General features: G+C 38.0%; 1 pseudogene; it reads left to right on the top strand.

The window, feature by feature from the left end:
• Positions 1–1,739: 1,739 nt before the first annotated feature.
• On the top strand, positions 1,740–6,954 carry LOC130457405 (diablo IAP-binding mitochondrial protein-like; annotated as a pseudogene).
• Positions 6,955–7,180: the final 226 nt, after the last annotated feature.

Genomic DNA, 7,180 nt, shown 5'->3' with positions numbered 1-7,180 from the left:
AGAGTGGGCAGGCTTAGATGGGAATGGGGGTTAGGGAGGTGGATTTTCCTTCTGAGGCTTGAGATTAATCAAACTATCATTCCATTATTGTTTTTTCCCCCTTGGGGAGGAAAGGATATATTGTAATGTATCCTATCAGTGCAAGTACACCCAGGAACAGTACTAAACTAAACCATTCTGAAACTGTGAGCCATGCAAACCAACCCTGCAATGCTCTCTGGGAACTGGATCCATTTTAGATAGGCAGGAAACTACACTTTCATGATGTGGGTCATACTCTCCAGCACCATCCTCATTTGCCTATTTTTAAATTAAATTATTAAATTAAATTATTAAATTAAATTAAAGTTTGTAACTGTGAAAATGTGGTTTGCTAAGATTGTGAAGTGCCAAAACTGTAAAGGTTTAGCCCAAACTGTAAAGATAATTTTTAGTGTCTTGATTTAAATTCTAAAATTAAGTGGTCGCTATAGGAAAATTCCCAAATATGAAAATACCAAGTCAGCTGGGTTTTATGAAGATTTTAATTAATACAAATGAAGGAATTAAGGGAAGGAGAGAGAGAGAGAGAGAGAGAGAGAGAGAGAGAGAGAGAGAGAGAGAGAGAGAGAGAGAGAGAGAGAGAGAGAGAGAGAGAGAGAGAGAGAGAGAGAGAGAGAGAAAGAGAGAATAGTAGAAAAGACCTAGGCCAAATGGCCTAGGCCTGAGCCTAATGGAGAGCAAGTCAATCTTTATCACTCACCACAAGATTGTCTCCAAGCGAGCTCCAAACCTCCAAACTCCAACTCCAACTAACTTCCAATCCAAAAACTCCCTCCAACTCAACACATTCCTTCCTTTTAAATAAAATTTCTCTTATGTCACCTCCCCTAAATTTTCACATCTACCAATCACAGTAGATATTTTTCCAGGACTGCCCATTCTTAGTTCTCATCTTCTTTTGTTCTCACCTTCTCTGGTCAGATAAAATCTACTGAGTACTTCACACCTCTTTTGTTAAGCTTGCCTTTTGTAAGTTGGTTGACCTTTTAGTGATTAATTTAACCTTTATATATACTGAGCACCTTTTTGTATTAGATCTAAAAATAGACCTGGCTTAAGGTTTTAGCTTCACTATAAGTATGAGTTAGGGACTTTTCGTTGTTCAATCAGGAGTTTTCAACTTTATCTTCCCCTAAGGCACTGTCTGAGTAGGGAGAGTAATTTGAAAAGTTCTCAATACATTCCTGACCAAGTACCTCCATTTTTAAAAATTGGGAATAGCTTAATCAAGACTTCTAAGGTACAGTCTGAGCAGTTTTAAGATTTACAATCCCCCCTGATGATCATTAGGAGACTAGTCTCCCCATTGATCATTTAACATAATCATCTCATAGTCCTGAAGCATTTCTAATTACAGATGTATAGAATATTCAATTTCTAAGAGGAAATTACAGTAGTTAGGGAGGAATAGAAAAGAAAGAAAGCAAAACCAATGTTTTGCTAGGCTCATTGACAGAAAGCCAAATTAGGGGCCATCCCCTTGGCATAAAAGTATACATTTACAAATAAATGTTCAATCAAACTTCAGTTCAATCAACCACACCCAAAGTTCATTCTTGATGTTCTTGATGTAGTGTAGGTTTTCTGGCATCTTTCTGCAACAATTCATTCTCTGGATTTTGGAGTTATCAAGCTTCTTCCTTGAAAATCTTTCTCTAACAAAAAAATCAAAAACCTTGTATTTTATTAAAATACAATCTCGAACAAAAAAATGGCACAAAACAGTGGCAGCAGGTTTTGGAGTAACCCTATGTGCCATTCCTATAGCACAGAAGACAGAGACCCACTCTCGTAGTAATGAAGCACTCATGAAGAGGGCGGTTTCCTTGGTGACTGACACTACTTCCACTTTTCTCTCACAAACCACATATGCGCTGATTGCAGCCATTACAGAGTACACAAGGATGTTTTCAAAACAAGAAGAGTACTTAAAGCTAGAAGCAACTTGGAAGACTGCTGTGAGTCTCTGAGATGGCAGCAGAGGCAGCTTACCAGTCAGGTGCTGATCAGGCCTTGGTCACAGCTCGAAATCACATTCACCTGGTGAAGACTCAAATTCAGGAAGTGCACCAGCACTCTCAGATGGCTGAGACCAAGTTGGCTGATGCCCATCCTACACCTCACCTCCTACTTTGTAGGAGGGTAAAATGGGCATTGTTCATGGCCATCGAGCTCCATATATTGTTTAAACATTCACAGCATTGAAGCTGCCCTCAGCAGCCCTCTTGGGCTCTTCTAGTTGCCTTTTCCAAAAGAGAGGTTCAGGCTCCCTTAGTACCCAAGAATGGGACACAGTCCTCTTATACCACTAGTTTAAGTAGAAAGTTAACCCCCATTTTCAACGCTGTTCAAGTTTTCCAATGTAAATTATTTAAGCATCAGTTTCCTCTTAAGGAATGTGAATTGGTTAGGGTAGTCCTGTTTGTAAGTTTTTTTTTAAAAGAGCTTACCTCCTTTGACTTGGCTTACCTTTAGTCTATGTGTGGCCAAGACAAGTGCCTGGGTGGGCCCTACTGGAAGGCCAGGCTGCACATTTGGGGAAGGTACTTCATGAAATGGATTTGTGCTTGGTTATGAAATAGGAGTCACTTTGATGAAAAGAAAAAGGGGACAGCTGGGTAGCTCAGTGGATTGAGAGCCAGGCCTAGAGGCAGGAGGTCCTGGGTTCAAATCTAGCCTCATACACTTCCTAGCTGTGTGACCCTGGGCAAGTCACTTGACCCTCATTGCCTAGCCCTTACCACTCTTCTACCTTAGAACCAATATACAGTATTGATTCCAAGATGGAAGGTAAGGATTTAAAAAAAAATCTTGGATTTTATATTAAAATACAACACCCCCCCCTGAAATGGGTGTTAAAAAAAACATCCAGTTCAGCTCAGGATGCAATGTTGAGTTATGGGGGAGTATGAGTCAATTATCAAAAGAAGAGAAAAAACAATCAAAAACATAAGGGAAAAAATTCAAAATAGGCCCTGGTTTGGGTTTAATAAATTTCTAACAGGCCCTTGTATAGGTCCAATTTAAAGCAGTTTCTATCCCACAACTCTGTAGGACCGAATGCAGTAATATTTCATTTACCCATTTGTAGCCAAGACTACAGGAAGTTGCCATAATATAAGAAAGAAAAAGAACTAGAATTCTATTTTGATAGGGAAGCGCCATTCCCTGGTCTGACTTTTTTGTCATTCTCAGGGATATAGGGAGCCAGGATGATAGTCAAATTTTGTACTTGTATGAGTACTTCACAGAAAGTGTAGATACATGGAAGTCCTATGACTTAACATATGTCAAGCATCACAACCACGAGTCCACATTAGTATTTCCTGTGTGCTCTTTTTGACACTATTCAGGTTAAGTCTGTGCTCCTTGTTTTTATTCCTTTTCTTGGAATCTGACAGAAACATTAATCATAGTCCCATAACATTTTATCAATAAATGGCAAGTTTCCACAGTTTAAAGTTTTGGGGTATGCATTGATATTATAGCAAGTATATATATATATATATATATATATATATATATATATATATATAACTTTTATTACTGCAGAAAAATAATATTAATTTTATGTACCTTTAGTACAAGAAATGAGAAAAAAGAAAAAATCAAATATTCTAATCAAAATAAAATAAAAGCAATAAAAATAGGGAAAAAATCAGGAATTCAATGTGTCCTCAAAAAACATCATCCACTTGTCTATGGATTATTATCTCCAATGCATGTGATAGAGTACAGTCAATCAGTCTCAACAGAAAATGCTCTCTTCACATGTGAGCAATGAATCCAAGAGTCCTCTCCAACCTTTATAGATTTTGGAGTAGTTAAGAGTATTTGGAATGGTCCTTCCCAGGAAGGCTGAGTTGCTCCAGTATGCTGGAAATTCTTAATATACACCTTGTCTCCTGGGTTCAGGTCATGAAAAGAAAAGTCTAGTGCTCTGGCTTATACTTCAGCTCCGGATTAATCAAGTTTACATAGTTTGTGATATAATTCCTGTATATAGGAAACAATAGCAGTATCTCCCCCTAATAGTGATGTATATGCAGGGGAGAAAGATTTAACCTATATAGGTGGATATCCAAAAAGCAGCTCAAATGGTGAGAAGTGTAGGTCTCCTCTAGGCCTGCTTCTAAGATAAAATAGGGCCAGAGGGAGAATGTCAGGCCACTTTAAATGTGTCTCAGTGCATAATTTTCCAATCATAGTTTTGTTCATCCTTTTCTACTATTTGGAGGGGAGACAAAACTGAAAAAGGTTAATTAATATCAACAAAATCAATAAAGTCTAAGAAGAACCACCTTCTGCCCCATGTGGAGGGGCAGTAGCACCCTGAGTATTTTTAGGATGAGCTCCATTTTAAAAATATTGTTTGGTGTTGTATTGGGTATTATCATTTTCTTCATTTGGAGCTCTGTCATTATTTTCCCAATTTCTATTTCTATAATTTTGATTTCTAAAATTTTGATTTCTATAGCCATGATAGTTATTTCTATAATTTTGGTTTCTATGATTATTATCATAGTCATTTCTATAATTATTATTTCTAAAGCTGTGGTTTCCATTGTCATTATTATTATTTCTAAAATTATCATTTCTGTAGTTGTTATAAAACTGTGTATTCCTTCCAATAATCTTGAGAAAAGTTCCACATTTTATTATTTTGTGGCCCTTCTCACAGAAGTGGCAGGCTACTGATTTATCTGTGGATTTTTGCAAAGGGGCTATGCTATCTCCCTTATTTTTCAATTGTCTCTTTACCATTTCAATTTCTTTCTTTAAGTCTTCCACTAACATATTATGTTCCTCAGGTCTTTTTACATGACTCTTATAATCATAGGTTGCTACCCTCCTCAATTCTTCAAGGTCCATAGAGTCCCAATTAGGACAGCTAGTATTAAAGTAGTCTTTTACCACTGAACAACAATTCTCAATGAATTGCGTACATATTTGCCTAATGTTCCTTTCTCTGGATAAATCAAGGTCCATATATGTATTTCCTACATCAATAAGTCTGTCCATAAACTGGGAGGGGGTCTCATCAATTTCTTGTCAGGTTCTTTCAAATTTTGACCATTTTTCAGGTCTATCAGAGCATGCTCTCATGGCTGTCAATAATGCTTCTCTGGCCTGGTTTAGTTTTGTGTGATCTAGTTCAACATTGGGGTTCCAGTGTGGATCTTCAGTTGTCCAATAATGTCCTTTCCTACCTCTCTTCTGATTAACTAGAGAGATTATATTATTTTTCTCTCTCTTTGTTAGAAATGTTTCTAATAAATTTTCAGCATCCATCCAAGTGTGGTCAAAAGTTCTGAATATGTTCTTCAAATTTTTTTATAATTAATATTGGTTCTTCCACAAATGTTGGAAGATTCTCCTTGAATTTATTTAAATCTTCAAGGTTAAAACGTGTATGATATCTTATAGATAACAAGTTTCCATTTTTATTAAAAGTGGGTACTTCCCTTAAAGGGAGTAAATGATCTGAATTATTTGGTACTCCTGTTTCTGTTCATAGGCTTCTTTCTCCATTCTCAATGGGGTAGTTATGAGAAAGAGAATGGTTGGGCACACTGAGGGAGAGGGTGTGTTGTTGTCCCTTAGTGCCAGAAGGATCAGAGGTAGGAAGGGTATGGGAATTGAATTGGGCAGGGTGGGAAGGAGGGGCAAAGGAAGAAGGGTCATTAGCTGGGGGAAAAGATACCGATGTGTTAGGGTTGGAGGAATAGTAGGGTGTGAACTTAGGGTGGATGCATTAGGGTGGTCAGTATGGGTGGGGTGTGAACTTAGAATGGAGGGTGTGGGGTAGGAGGCATGAGTAGAGTGTGAACTTAGGGCATAGGGGTTAGGTTGAGAGGCATGGGTAGGGGGTGAACTGGGGCTGAGAAGTTTGGGCAGGGGGAATGGGCAGGTTTAGGGGTGGGTTGGTTAGGAGTAGGGGGTTCTGGGGCTGAAGGGGTAGGGGGAGTAGTAGGTTGGTTAGGAGGGTTAGTATCAGTAGTCATATTGTCCAGAGCATGGTGGGACAGATATTCTGATAATGTTCTTAAATCTCTTTTAATGTTTCTCATGAAAGCTACAATCTCCCCCAAACTTTCCTCCATAAGCTCAAACCAAGTATTTATTTCTGCATTTTGTTGAGTAGGAGAAGGAACAATCAGTTGGTCTGACTGAGAAGTGGGTTTTTTAAGGAGATACAGTATTACGAGTATAACAATCAAAATCCCAAGGGGGAATAGTGTGTCGATTATACTTTGCCATAAAATCCATGGAATTAGCCAATTCAGAGAGACAAAGAATATGAAATTTACAAGTTTGGTCATAGAGCTGATAAGCCATTTGTTAAGAAAGTTGTGAACTGACTGTAGCCACATATTTATAAAGTAACCACTTGGGGAGCAGGACTAGGCCAAAGCTTTCTTCCTATTTCCCTTAATCCTAATCTAGGAAGTTGTTCCCTAAAGGAAAGGAGATTTAGAAACAGCTCTCCTAGCCAGGACCTTAGGACCCTGTTGCTAGGATTTAAAACAGCTGTGTTCTATTTAAGGAGAAATTAATTTTTTTTACTCACCCTCTCTTGCAGCTGTGTTTTGAAGCCGAATTAGCACATTTTAAAAAACTGACTGATTTGAGCAAGTAATAAAGAGGGAAAGGAAAGAGATTTCACAGAAATTTGAGGGTTTTCGTCACAACCGACATGGTCTGCCAAAACTGTAACGTTAAAAATATGGTTTGCCAAGTCTGTGAATTGCCAAAACTGTAAAGGTTTAGGCCAAACTGTAAAGATAATTTTTAGTGTCTTGATTTAAAAATCTAAAATTAAGTGGTCGCTATGGAAATATTCACAAATATGAAAATACCCAAGTCAGCTGGGTTTTATGGAGATTTTAATTAATACAAATGAAGGAATTAAGGGAAGGAGAGAGAGAGGGGGGAAGAGAAAATAGTTGAAAGGGCCTATGCCTGAGCCTAAGGGAGAGCGAGTCAGTCTTTTTCACTCACCACAAGATCATCTTCAAGCAAGCTCTAAACCTCCGAATTCCAACTCCAACTAACTTCCAATCCAAAAACTCCCTCCAACTCAACATGTCCCTTCCTTTTAAAGAAATTTTCTCTCATGTCACCTCTCCTAAATTTT

The sequence above is a fragment of the Monodelphis domestica genome, chromosome 1 (genome assembly GCF_027887165.1).
Source record: "Monodelphis domestica isolate mMonDom1 chromosome 1, mMonDom1.pri, whole genome shotgun sequence".
NCBI classification, from domain to species: domain Eukaryota; kingdom Metazoa; phylum Chordata; class Mammalia; order Didelphimorphia; family Didelphidae; genus Monodelphis; species Monodelphis domestica.
This window is presented reverse-complemented; position numbering and strand designations above follow the sequence as displayed.